The following is a 14,697-nucleotide window of genomic DNA, read 5'->3' on the forward strand; positions in this document are numbered from 1 at the left end:
TATTTAATCAGATGCTGAAGATTTAAGTTGGAAATAATGAATATCAGGTTGGGAAAGTATTCAAATATTCTTTACCTGTTTCTTTCCTATGGTTTGTTAAATGTATTTCTAATGCAAATGTATCGGTGCGCTTTCTTGTCTCTGCTGTCCTTGATGAAGACAATCCCATAAGGGTGAAATGCTGGCCTCTCCTGTTTCTTCCCTGCTGTGCCAAATAAACAATCTAGTCCTATCTATCATAATCTGAATGATGCCTACCTAGAGATGGCATAATTTGGTTTTAATTTAAAAGTACTCTTGGTTATAGAATGAAGCAGATCAGAAAACTATTTTTGTACGTATAGCTGAAAAAAGTTGGTTATTTATGGGGGTCTATAGAAATATTCCTTCTAAACAACTTCTTGTCTGCAGAGGAAGACTGAATTCCTGAGTTAAAGGAGGCATCCTATTGCTTTTAATGTCAACAGCGTCAAAAACCTTATTGAGTAAAGCATTAATTACTAATAAGAATTGGACCTAGTAGTCCCTTTCTGTTTTCTATTAAAAATTGAAATGATAAAAAGAATTTTCCAAAAGCAAATTACTTACTGAACTTTAATAAAAATGTAATGAAAATAGGTAAGTTCTATTTTTGTCTTCTGAATGTATCCAACTAAAGACTGTTCTTATTCATTACTAAAATATAAAGAAGAACAATAGTTAGGAATTAAAATACACATAAAATTCTTCAGCAAGGTTTCCAAGCTATTGCAATCCCTCACTGCCAAACCAGGTCTTCTCTATTTTCCTTAAGCTGAGACTTAAGGCAAACTCTTTCAAAGGAAAATAATTAATCAGTAGCAAACCAACAAACTGACGCATACCACTGTGTGCCTCACACTATACATAAATCAGTCCAGAAAAAAATATTGCAGTGAACAGGTATTTAAAAATGTATTTTCACACCATACCCTTACCTGATTACATAACTATATAGCTACAGTTGTCTCCGTATCTCTATCTATCTATAGCCCCTGAACAGTCACATACTCAGTTATCATTCAAAATCCAGGTCCTGAGAGATGCTAACTTGCTTTGATTTATGACTATAGAAGATTACATCTCACTGAAAGGGAAAAATCGAGCTAGTTTTGAATTTAGCGGATTGAAAACAATGACAAAATATCCCTTGTTTTAGATGAATCTAAGTTCTAGCCTCGCTGAACAAGAAATAGATCTCTTCGGACATCAGATGTATTAACTTAAAAGAAAAAGCCATATGATAGTGTACAAATGAACTGTTACATATAGTTAAATTAAACTAATTACTAACACAATGTCCTGGAACAGTTAAACATTATTTTTTGTTTCTTTTACTAGATAAAATTTTTCTTTAATTCTTCTGATAAAAAGGGAATATTCTAAAGCTTTTCTTTTTTTTTCTTTTTTTCTTTTTCTTTTCAAAGCTGTTTTCTTCTAAGTGTCCTTGTGAAAATGATGTGTCTCTAAAGTTTCCAGAGGCATTTGTCACTCATTCAACCTTTAACCATGTTCAACTTAATGCTGTGAATCATAATATGCCAGTCTCTTCCAGGAATTAGAAAAACAGTACATGCAACGGCAACTAAGGGAACACTCACCTTCTACTAAATGTTACATTGAATTGTATGGTCTGAAATATTTTTTCAGAGAGCCTTTTAAGACCAGAAACATGTACAATAGCTCATTGTCTTCAAGTCTATTTATTTTAAGGTTCAGCATGCTGTTATGAATTAAATGAGTAAATTCTTTTTACACGCTTGTTTGCATCAATTCAACAGAAAAATAGTAACATTCAATCACATTTTCTCTCAAAACTTCTGTATTTAGGATACATTAATATATACCAGATTGTCAACTTCTGTCCAATAAGGATAATTATACACACATAATAAGAAAAGCATAATTAGCATCAATACTGAGATCTACAGTCAACCCTGACGGTCACCCTTGTCTTGTTCAAATCACAAGAGTAACAGTTCATAGGAATCTTCTTGTGATGTTTCTCATATTATATGTTTCAGTCCTCTGTATTTACTCTGTTTGGACTCTTGGATTGTTTCTAAAGGCTGACGATAGACCTGGGATGGAGAAGTAGGAAAGGAAAGAAGAAGAAATGGTGGTGCTATGTTCAGGACCCCTAATGAGCAATGTAGCTCCTACTGTCTTAAGGGAATGAGCCTGCACACAAGTCTCCAAGTACATTCATTCTTTCACCAGAGCTGCAGGACTCAAGCTAAATTGTTGCTGGGAAATCAAGCTAAAATTTGTTGGCATTCTAGGTTCCAGAATTACTTAAAGCATCAGTTTAAATACACAATAACATTTATTAACTGAACAACTGTTATTTACAAATATATTACTGATAGCAACAACTGGGAGGGAGAAAAAAAAGTTCTTGAAGCTCCTGATAGCATTGTCATATCAGCATTAAAGCAAAGAAGAAATTCAGGCTGGAAAAAAGAAACTGGTTTATAACTCCCCGAAGGGTGAGACTCTGAAACAGCCTTCTCATAGGGTAAAGGAAGAGTGAGAGGGGAAAAACATAACAAAGGGAAGAATACATTCATTTTAAAATGAAGCTGGATAAATTTAAAGAACCAGCCTCAGCAGAGGAAGGCCTTTCGAAGCCTTTATAACCAATAAGATTAAAGGGATTGTTGAAATCACTTCAAGCCGGCTGAGGTGCTGTCCACTGAGACTTTAAAGAGATGAGCACACTTCAGAAAAGGCACATGATTGTCAGGAGGACTCTGCAACGAGGTCAGGCTTGTCTCTATATGAGTTACCAAGAAAATTTTGTAGTTCGGTTGAAAATGAAACAACCCCTAGATTGTGTTGCAAATTCAACAAAAAACATGAGAATGTTCTGTCTCCACAGTAAAGAATGTAAGCATACAAACTGGAAGGAAAAGTTAGTATCATGAAGATAATCCCTGTAGTTCATCAGGTGGTTTGGCTGCATGCTTTATTTCATATTTTGTACTACTCTAGCTCTACGCCTCAAGCCTTTTTTATAAACACTGCTCCTCTTAGAGAGTAAGGTGTGAATGACACAGTATTGCTGTGCTTTTAACCATTCCAGAACCTTTTGCATTATATTTGATTACTAATATAGTCTGCTCGCTGCCTCAAATATGCCAAAATGCATTTTCTAGTGAAATCAAATAAAACTGACATCTGTTATTGCAGTGAAAGACCAAGACAAATCCTCCCCGCCCCCCAAAAAAAAAAATAGATGATGACAGGTAGGCTAAATTCTGAACAAATATGAAAGAACTATAATGGAGATATTGATGTAATAAAAAAAAAAAAAAAAAAATTCTTCACTAGGAAAGAAAAAAACACAAAAACAAAAACAAGAAAAGTTCTCTCCTTAGAAAACACGGAAAGTCACAGTAAATTGTCACAAATTATAATTTACCTTAATATCAATGTAAAATAAAAAAAATCTTTAAAAAAATAAATGTTTGGCTAGTGTTTTTCATGTAGAGGAAGAACAGTTGTGGGTTTCATAGCACCAAGAAAAAATGCTCACTGATTACACACAGAATGGGATGGTTGTGCAGTGTTGTCCTCTTCACCACATCTCTGACACTGGCTCCTTAGGATCAAAGCAGATCCTGAACACCATGGGGTTCGACATCAGACAGCTTGCAAGGATAGTTGTTTCATGCAGCAGGTTGCCATAGCAACTTCCCCCAATTTACATAGTGAATAGCTGCATAAGTTGATGTGTTCACTCCCAGTCAAAGATTTCAGCTTGTTAGTGTAAGACAGAGAACTCCTATGCAGAAGTCAGAAGCTGAAATGACCAGGCAGACCCATTTAAATGACTCCAGCCCATCTTCCTTACACAAGGGTTCTCTCTTTGCAATTTATACTTGTCCTGGTTTTAACTAAAACAGGACCCATTCTCTTTTAGTGAATTTTCCTTTCAGTTAAGTTTCTTCTAAGTGCCTGCAGTTTTCTGAAGTTGTCCACATGTTTTTCAGGCAGTGTCTGCTTTCATAGCTGATAGTGCCTGATGTTTACAGTTTTACTGAGCTAATGGTAGCAATGGAATGCAGACAGGTCCTTGCTTATCCTTATTTCTATAGCAGCCAAGGCTGCTGATAGACCTCTTCTGTTCCACAAGTGACAGGCCACAAAAGGGTCACTCCTGCAGGAAGGGGCAGACCAAGCAGGTATTCCATGCCATACACATCATACTCAGTCTAAAACTGAGGATTCATGAGGGCCTTGCTCTCTTTGTTCATGTCCCGCACCTGAAGAGGACCCTGCCTGTTGTCCTGCCTGTGATTATGATTCCAGACCATGTAGTCCTGAATCCAGTTCCCACCTACTGGCGAGTCCACTCCAGGATTTCCTGGTGATGGCCCTCCAGCCACTGGCACAGCACGTGTTACCGCAACAGGCAATTCCATGATTATCTAGGAGCCTCGATATTGGTATGTTGTTGTTGTTGTCGTATTTTTTAAAAAATTATTTTTATTTTGCATGATTTCTCTTCTTATTAGCATTATTACCAAAGCTGTTTTAATTTTCCAAACCGTAAGTCTCTCTTTCTTTTCCTCCTTTTCTGTTCCCTGGCAGGAAGGGCGAGAGTTAATAGAGAGCATCTGTCACTCCGTTTATTGTTGCCCTGCATTAAATGGTGACAATACCTTATGCATATTCCCTGCTCACAGTAGTTAATAGCTAACTTGAAATCTACCTTGCACCAATGGAATAAAGCTTTTTAATGTGCACTGAACCTACACAATTAAATACAAACCTAACCACTATCTTCCTCCCATGCTGTGTGGGCTAAAAAAAAAAACAAAACCAAAACAAAACAAACAGACAAATCCAAACAAACAAACAAAAACCCCAAACCCGACAATTTCTTGCATGGAGTTTGAGACCAAAAGTCATATTCTTGTGCAGGAGCCTGGGGTCTGTTTCTGTCTTTACTTGCATAATTTGGCTTAACAATGCAACTTCAAAGTCTTACTTCTAAGGGCTTTTTAAACATTTTGCTGGACTAAAAGCGAGACACCCAAACTCAGCAACTCCTCAAATTTTTAAATAGCATTAGTCTTAATCAGGAGCTATTGCTAATATGCATTGAACCTACTTACATACTTTTGTAAACTTACAGGCCATCTACAGAGAAATTTCTAAAAGCATCTTTCAGTGTAAGAGGAAATAAGTGAAGTAGGGCTAATCAGCTTTGCACACACACAATAAAGAATCAAAGAATAGACAGGGCATTGTGTTTTAGATTGCAACCCAAGTGTGAGTCAATGTCACGATACTGTTGAAAGCAAATATAATACTGGGATCTAAAACAAGGAGTTAATACTTGCAAGATATATGAAATGGTCTCTGTTTACATAGCGTGGATAGAATTTCTGTTGAACTAGGAGCTTCAGATGTTGTGTTCCAAGAAATACATGGAAGAGAACAATGAAATGGATGAAAGGTCAAGAGAAACACGTGCAAGAAAAGAAAGAGTTAGGTACAATTTAGCTGAAAGACTGAGTTCTTTATGAATTTAAGAGGCCATTGGAAACCTGATATTTTTTTATTTTCATGTTTTTGGGTTTAAATTGCAGTGTGAAATATTAGGGTTAGACCTGGGAGGGAAGGAGAAAGCTTTTTCACAGTAAGCACTGGATTGCTCATAATTAACTTTCACCTCATTGTACCATAGAGACCTTCATATTTCTTAAGTAGGAAGGGGAGAAACAAGAGTCCAAAGAAGAAGTTTAAAAATCTAATTATATTAATTCTGATGTAGTGAATGAGCAACTTTCACTTACTGATGGCAATTCAAGAGAGTCTTCCAAAGAGCAAAGCGTGGTCAAGCTAACAGCATATCTTCCCGTGCAAACTAAGGAAAACAAGGAAATGATATGCTCTTTAATTAATATTGGTGAGTGGACCCTCATCAAGTTAATTTTTTTTCTACCATCTTGTATAAAAACAGCTAATTGTTGAGATGTGTACCTACATACAACCAATGTCTAATATCTTTACAGAAGGCTATGATTCTATTATAAAAGTGCTGTTCTTCTATTACAGTACCAAGGTGATAAGAGGAAACTGAAGGACAAAATTAGCAAAATGACAACTAGAAGCACCAATCATATTAGAGGTAGATAAAGTGAAAATTTACTAAATCTGAGGTTTTGAGCTCAATTTTAGAAGAAGAGAAACTGATAAAGTAGATCAATTATACGTCACACACCAAAAACTTCAGCTCTGCTTCTGTGTGAGTACCACTGACTGGAAATTTTGAAACCTGATTATTCCTATTGATCCAGTCAAACAGAATCAAAACAGAAGAACAACCACACTTTTCAATGAAGTACTGTGAAGGCTAGCACTGTTTAAACAAACAAAATGGACAAACTGACCAAAACTGTGAATGTGGACATAACTGAAAAATTTCAGCTTTACACATTTTTCTATATTAATGACTTCATAAAATATTATATTGCAAATTATTAAATCTATTTTAAATTAGTTTTTCTCACTTTTTGATCAATGTTATCAGCAGATATTTACTCAGGAAGAAAAAAAGATCATGACAACTTAACTCTAAATTGCTCGGTCCTCCAGGATAGTTTTATCCTCATGTTCTTCTTAAAAAGATTAAAATACATTTAACTCAAAAATTAGTTTATATCAGAATATAAATTAGTATTTTTAATAGAAAAAATATAAAATACCTAAGTAAGCCCAGAGAGAAATACAAAAGCAATTTAAAAACAAGTGTCCTGGTATATCTCTGCTTCCAGGTGGGTTTCAGTCTATTACGCACCTTTCTGAATAGTGGCAAAATCTTAATAATCCCTGCTGATTGAAGAAGGTTATTTAGAAGGTTGTGAAGTCCTGGAAATCTGTTCCCTGTACTGCTTAGTCTACAGACCCTTTTGTGAGTGCCCAGCTTGCTGTGATGACCCTGTCTCCCTCTCTTCTGCCTGGCATAATCCCCCCAGACAATGCTCAGTGTTTGCCAGGGAAAAGCACCATCTCCCCTCCCTCCAGACGGTGTCACCTTGCCTGATCACTCCTTCATAAAAGAAATAAGAAGAAAATTTAGAACAAAGAACTCTACCAAATGTCTATCACATTGCAACACGATAAATTCATACACATACAAGAATTAGACAAGGTACATGATTTACAGTGGGGCTTGGAATCTAGTTCTACAAATAAACTGTAATTTTTTCAAAGTGTTATTAAAAAACAAGATAAATTTGAATAAAACTTAATAAATTTCAATAAGTGTCTTTCCTGTGACAAGCCAACATCTAATTGAAGAAAAGCCCAGGAGAGGTAAGAGTTTAGTTTTCCCATGATAGTAATTTCCTTCTGGTTATACTGTGACAGCTGGAGAGTGAGTCTTAATTTTTTTAGAAGTGAATTTAATTGCTTTAGAGAGTCAGTTTAACATATCACTTCAGAAATGCCCCAAAGCTACAAGTGGATCCATTGTTAGCCAAATAGCTTCTTATTTGTAAGATTCTTAGTTTAGGGGTCTAGTTACCAAATCATGTTTTCAATACCTTACCGAGTATTCCACAGGTGGCCTCCAAATCTTATCCCTGTTGGAACATTTTCAATTAAAAGTTTTATGATAATGTTCCAGGATGGTCAGGGAAATATTGATGGTAGATAATGGGCTACAATATGATGAATTTCAGAATCAGTGACTTAAAGGTTATCCTGGCAACCAGAATAATCCACTGAGTCTAAGTAAATCTAAAGAAATAATTTTTCTAAATATGATAATAATTTTTTAAAAAGTGGTAAAATTCCTATTCTGAAAAAGACAGTTCTCAGCTTGAAAATAACATATCTTAAATGAAAAAAAAAAAGAGTACATTTTATAATTAACAATGATCTACCTCTGCTGAGAAAACAAACAAACAAGCTGTTTTAGCTATAGAAAGTTTTCTAATAATTCAAATATGATGGCTGTAAATTTCCCAGTATATGCAGTTCTTGGATAAAGGTGTGACAGATACTTTATATCAGCTGATAAGGTATCTCTACAGACAGCTTTGACTTCTGGAGGCAAACCATTGACTTCCTAATACACACACAAAATCACTACTGTATATTTAAGGCCAATAAGGTAAGGCAATATACAGTAGTGACATAAAATACAGTAATTGTGCTGTATTTTTTCACAAATTACAAATTTTTCTGGAGAATAAAAAATCAGAATATTTAATCATCATCGTGTATTTCTTGTACATTGCACATCTTGATAACTGCTTCCCACTATTTTTGTAAAGCTGTTATTTATTTTTTTTTCTTATTCAAAGTGGTACTCATATAGTTAAAAAATAAGATGCATGTGTACATGTCCAATGTATCTATACAGATGTACTGTTAATAAAAACCTGACTCAGTTACTGTTCAGTGACAGTTTGTCTTCTGACTGAAGATATACTGATATCTTACAGCTAGTTCTCGTAATAACCAATAGTACTGTCAGTAACCAACTAATATACCCTATCTTACAGGTGAATTTATTAATAATTATATTCTTCTTTTCAGAAAGACAGTAGAAAGGAAGCTCAAATGGGGAGGATAAGCTCAGTATGGTGAGCTCACACAGAAAGTACACCAATTGTGTTCTGGGGAAACGTGAAAATAAAAGGCTAAAAGAAGGACAACCACTAAACTAGTATATACATGACACTGATGGAATACACATGTTTCTCAAATGATGCAGTTAATGAATATGGCATGAGAGTTTATCCAAGTAAATTAGCAAAGTAACCCAGCATCCAAACACTAAAATATCTAATAGTATGTGAGGAAAGCTCAATAAAAGGATAAATAAAATAAATAAAGCAGAAGAGATTTAATAAAGGAAAATGAAACAATCTGTTGTACAAGTAGAGTTTTGAAGACACTTCTCTAGCTGTTGGAAATGTTTCTATTTTGATGGTGACACATCATGCCCTGCCCAGCTACCCTAAGCTGTTTACAGCCGCATTGCTCCAGATGTGGCAGTTGCATTCTAATTGGAGCGGCATAAAATTGGCACTGCAACTGAAGAGGTCAGAGAACATCAGCATTAATTTGGTCTCAGTTTAGATGGCAACACATGAATTAAAATCATGGCTAAAACCTTCTGTACCAGAACAAATTGGTTGGCCACTCTTGAAAATGTTAAGTGTCAGTTTGTGTGACAAACACTGAAGAACAGTTTTCCTGTGAAAGGACACGATCTTGAGTATCACTTAGAAAGATTTTTGAACAAATTGTATCTACAATGTATTTGATTTGATTTTAACCCTGTTTTCATTGATCTGTGCAACTATTTCACAGCAACGTTAAAAAGCAGTTGGCACATGGGCTGAACAATGGAAGCTCTGTACAAATTTTCTATTTTAAAATTTCATAGAAGCCTTAAAAATAATTGTCCAGTTCTGCACAGAGGGTTCACACCTTTGTCCTTATTCACATAAAACCACTTGGGACAAAGAAAAAGTAATACAGAAAATGGGTAAAAAAACCCCAACAAAACAACACTTCTGAATTTTTGCCATTCCTTTCAGCTCTGTACAGGAAACACAGCAATGGTTTGGAAGGAGTTTCCAGAACTTGGATGTCAAAGTAGGCTCCAGTAAAATATACCAGCATAGTTTAGAGCTCTTGAGGTTACTTTCAGTGGAGATGAAGAACTGGTTTTATATCCAGACCTTAAATACAAAGTTGTTGATAATACTTCCAAATTTTAATGCATTTTTATCTAAATTTAAACTTAATAATTACGTAGACATTTGAATGGCACCTTCAAGCTGTACTTCTAAATCCTGTTAAACCGTAATGCAAAGCTATGCTTATATTTAAAGACCAAATATGTGTATAGCAGGCATCTGAATTCTTTCTTCACTTTCAGATTTCCAGATTTCCAAAGCTGTTTTGTAAATGCTGGACATCTATGAAGAAAAATCTAATGCACACTTTTGGAATAAGCTGTCTATGTCCTGCCATTTCATACCTAAGGATTATTTTTTGTGCCCAGAGTGGTCCTGGCAAATTCCATGCTTTTGTCATTGCAAGCTGTAATTTGGACATATCAAGGGATCCTATTTAGTGAAAACACTACAGGGATCTGTCAGATCAGCTGCCAAATTATATCAGCGTGTCATTAAAACATAATCTTTATGTTTTATTGGACATCATAAGCTGAGATATAAATATTAAATTAGGTCTGGGATCATGGACCTGGTCAAAGACTACTATTTTCAATCATGAAGCTAAGTCTGAGATTTCACCACCACAAACCTCAAATTTTAAGGAAACTTTCAAAAATCGAATTCTTAACTTTTTTTAAAAACAATTTTTTGTAAATGTCTTATCTATAGAAAAATAGCAATAGAATGGGGGAACAAAATAAGTATTCTTCAGTGATGAGTCCTTTTCATCCTTAGGGAAAGAGTCTTCAGTGAGACTTTTCTTGGAAGCCTTACAGCTGAAAGATGCATGAGATGCACAGACTGCAAAACACAGGTGGAGTAGAAGCATGAGCACATGAACACATTATCACAAATTTAGCTAAGGTAGCCATTCACTTCTTCACAATAACTGCAACATAAGAGGACTTCAAAATGGTTACTATGCCAAAGTAAGGTTTTCCAAGTTGATATGAGCAGAACAAAGGAAAAACTCTCACATCCTCACTCAGTGCAGAGCATGGGCTGGAGACTAGATATGCAAATGTATCACTGCTACTTAACCCACAGAGAAAGCTACATTTGATGGACTCCAAAGGCTTTGGTGTGGCCCAGAAGTGAGTGAAATTGCATGCACTCAAGCTCTAAGCATGTAAAATATTTTTACTTTGTGTAAACTCTACCATTCTCAACCATCTTTTTTTAAGAAAATAAAAAAATCTCACAATAAGCTGGCTGTGATTGAACGTATGAGGTCCCCTAGGCAAAGCCAGCACTTTAGAGTTACAGAGGTACTCATCAGAATTGTCAGTATTAAGGTTCTGTCCATGATATAACAATTTCCTTAAGGAAAACAGTATATCTGAATACTCAGCTCATTTTATTAAATCAGTTCTCCTAGGCCATGCTCACACCCTTTGGGGTGTTTGATTTTCATGAACACTGAGTGACTAACTTATTGGCATGCATATTTGTGCAAAGTTAATTTCAAAGTACTATGCACCAGTGTTCACAAAAGGAAAGTAAAATCCATGCACAAAAGCATGCTGGAAGGGCTTACGGCTGTGGGATCTATCTGATTTACCACAAAATCCCAACCTCCTGCAGTCAGTACTGAACTGCTTGTGATCTCTGGAGTTCAAAATTATGTCAAAATCCTGATTTTTTCAAACTATTATAATTTGTTTTTAAAAAAAAAAAAAAAAAACAAAAAAAAAAACAACACACACACAAAACCCCAAATCACAAACACTCACACACAAAAACCCAAACCACAAATGAACAAAAAACCCTGCTTATAAAAAAACACGCAAAAAATATTTAAGATTTTATAGTAAACATATCAACTATTTAGCTCCATTGAACTACAGTTATAATTTTAGTGGACATAGGTTTCATGAAGAATCATCTCTATAGAAGTCTATTACACAGGATTTTCTCCTGCTTACTTTTTGCATGGGAACAATATAAATCCAATGTTAGTTTCAATGCCAGCTTTGCACACACTTTAACTTTCTTTTCCTTCCATATTAGCCCCCTTAAGAACAGATTCATTTTTCCCCTCCAGAAGAGTTGAAAAACAGGTGATATCTATGGCAAATATGATTTTATTCAATTTATTGAGTGATTCATTTTTTCTCTGGTTCATTAAACTTCTTGGTAAGAAAATTCTAATTCGTATACATTTTTCTTCATTTTCAAGCACACATTCCTGTTGTGTTGCTCATCTACTTTCAATATGAAAGATGAATTAAAGCATTAATCTATGCAACCATCTTCTAAGGGACGTGATGATAGCTTTATACAAAATTCACTGTATAATGCTGTAATCACATTTTCAAGAACCTCTCATAAAATCACGTTGAACTGAGGAAAGAATAGAGGCTCAAAATAGTTGTCCTTATAGGACTTAGCTTTCAGAGTTGCAGTTGCTAAACATTGGAAACAGATCCTTGTTTATATTTCCACTTCAGAAATATATTTGCATTTTACCAGCTGTGGATATTGTCAGGAAACATGCAAAGTAAGAACAAAAAAACTAAGTTAGATAGCTCAAAACAAAGTTTTAGTGAGGCTTCATATCCCTACATGGAGATGCTGAACTGTGGGATTTGTAGCAAAGGAAGAAAACAGCTTATTAAGTTCTGCTTCTTTGCTTTTCTGTGATCAATGGAAAAAATGAGTTTATTTTCAGTTTTTAAAATTATAATAAAATGGTCACATAAGATACAAACTTGTGTGCATTATTTGGAATGGAATCATCATGTCAAATATTAAAAGATATGAACACTCATTGCCCATAAATTATGACATGCTACTATTACCTTTACTACTGAAAATTGAAGACTGAAAAAGTTCAGGAAATAACTAGGCTCTTCTCTCTTTAAAATGTGCTTGGAAAGAAATGGTAGGGAGATCCCAGTATTTGGCTTCTCTTGAATCAAGGAGGCATATAAAATACAGAATGTGAAAGTAACCTGGACAGCTCGTTAGAAGAATGCCTCCAGCACTCCTGCACGCTCTGCCTCTGTAAAATCTGGCACTCCCGCACAGCAAGTGCCTCAGAAAGCAGCATGTCAGTGGGATTATTGGGTAGGCAGAAACCTCGCCTGGGGAGAATTGTACCCTTTTTTATTCTTTTTAGAATGTGATGTGCAGGGCTCACAAAAAAATAGACCTGAAGAAAGGAGAGATGCTAACCTGTAAAAATGTGAAAGAAAATAAAAGGTGCTCTGGGAGCCAGTACAAAACACAGAAAGAGCAGAAGATTTCTTATTCATATACATGAACATGTCTACATTTCACTTCCATCGCACATGACTATTCCACTTCTCTCTGCTTAACAGGCAGACTGACTCCTGGGAATCCTCCCCCCAGTAGCTTGTAAGGGACATTATAATTTTTCTGACCTTTACACTTCTCTCCTTCAGGGTCTCACATTGCAATTACCAGATCTTTAGTCAAGGACTGGAGGCTGCCAGTCAGAGCTGGTTAATACTATTCCATCCAGCTGGGTCAGCGTGGAAGACTAACAAATGTGTAATTCACAGGCCTAACACAGACATCAGGACAAAGCTATAGACTGTTTTCAATACAACATTGCACAACATATCAAAATGTTCTCCTAAGTTCAAGTTTACATCCGATTTTTGTATTTGAATAAAATTTATTACAAGTTATCAGTTCATGGAAGTTTAATAAGAACAGATGACAGTATCTTTCAGGTCAAAATCTAAATATATTTAGGATATATATATTTATATTTTCATTTTGATATTTTGCAAATACTTTATGTCCTGTGATTGAAGTTTGACTTGCCTGGTCTATTATTTTGCCCACATGAATGCATCTATGCTAAATCCAGTGTATTACTTATAATAACTTCCAGCTACAGTTAAGGTCAAACAGTTTGTCATTACAGCAGTAGATGGGGAAAGGGAGTTGGAGGAAGACAGATAATTAGCCTTTCTCCCCTCCTATTCTGCCCTTCCAATTTGCATCTTTTTCTTCCTTTGGTCTCCCCCGCTGCGCCTCTCCCTGGCAGACAGCCTCACCATGTGAGTTCTCCTGACATGGCACAGGGAGAAACTCCAGGACTAAATGTGTCCACATTGGGGTCATGTCCTTCCCTTTCCCTGTTACAAGCATTTTTAACAGATGCTCATAATATTTAAATAGTGTTTCCTGTAAATATTTTTCATTTGGCAGAAAACATATTTGTATTAGAAAGTATTGTTAATTTCAAAATTTGTCAAAATAAGAAAGAAGGTCCATTAAGATACATTTACTCCTATTGTACACAAAATTATCCATCTTTTGCCTTATTATTTCTTTTTTGCCATTGTAAGAAATGTCCTGCCTTGAACGGCTGACTTTGGTCTCACAAGTTAATTAATCCATTGATGTCATATGTACAATTAGGCAAATGTTAGTTGGAGGTTATCTCACCAGATAGGTGTGTGTGAAAAAGTGGAGTTCAGTGTCCCCTCTCCATTCTGGGTGCGTAGATGACTGAGAGAACCGAGACAAGGAAGCAGCTATCAGTGTAGATTTATATTGTGCAGGTAAACAAAACTCACCCTTCCCACACACAGAAAAAGAAAAACAATCCTGTAGACACCAGAACCTGCAAGTTAGGGCTTGAACCTAAAAATTAGATACAAGCAGCTTAAGCCTTCATGCTACAGATTTTCATCACAGTAACTGTAACTTCCAATGAACTGAGTTTTGATTATTCATGACCTTTTCTGGGAATCTCTGGGTCAGAAGACTCAAGAAAATGCTACTTGATGAAAATTCAGAGATAGTGGATGTCATATAAAGCTACAGTTGATATCTATTGACATATTGGTGTTTGGAAGCTTTGCAAAGATTAGGCCGTACCTGGCCCTTGAGCCTGTGGCAACATCAATGGATGTTCTGCAAAGATTCCTGCCTTTAGCGTTGTCATCCTTTATCTTAGTAAACATCAAAATCTCAGCACAAAAGA

At 35.6% G+C, this 14,697-nt stretch overlaps 1 long non-coding RNA gene across 2 annotated transcripts in view; it reads right to left on the reverse strand.

Moving 5' to 3' along the window:
• The window catches only part of LOC110362874 (uncharacterized), a 91,463-nt gene that overhangs the window by 52,415 nt on the left and 24,351 nt on the right, over positions 1–14,697 (reverse strand). The window contains exon 3 of one of the 2 annotated variants that reach the window (XR_010475690.1): positions 829–2,099. The exons of the other annotated variant lie outside the window; for it this stretch is intronic. This is a non-coding gene — a long non-coding RNA (uncharacterized LOC110362874). Of the gene's footprint in view, positions 1–828; positions 2,100–14,697 lie in introns of those variants that run through there. 2 annotated transcript variants of the gene reach the window in all.

The sequence above is a fragment of the Columba livia genome, chromosome 12, assembly GCF_036013475.1.
Source record: "Columba livia isolate bColLiv1 breed racing homer chromosome 12, bColLiv1.pat.W.v2, whole genome shotgun sequence".
Classification (NCBI taxonomy): domain Eukaryota; kingdom Metazoa; phylum Chordata; class Aves; order Columbiformes; family Columbidae; genus Columba; species Columba livia.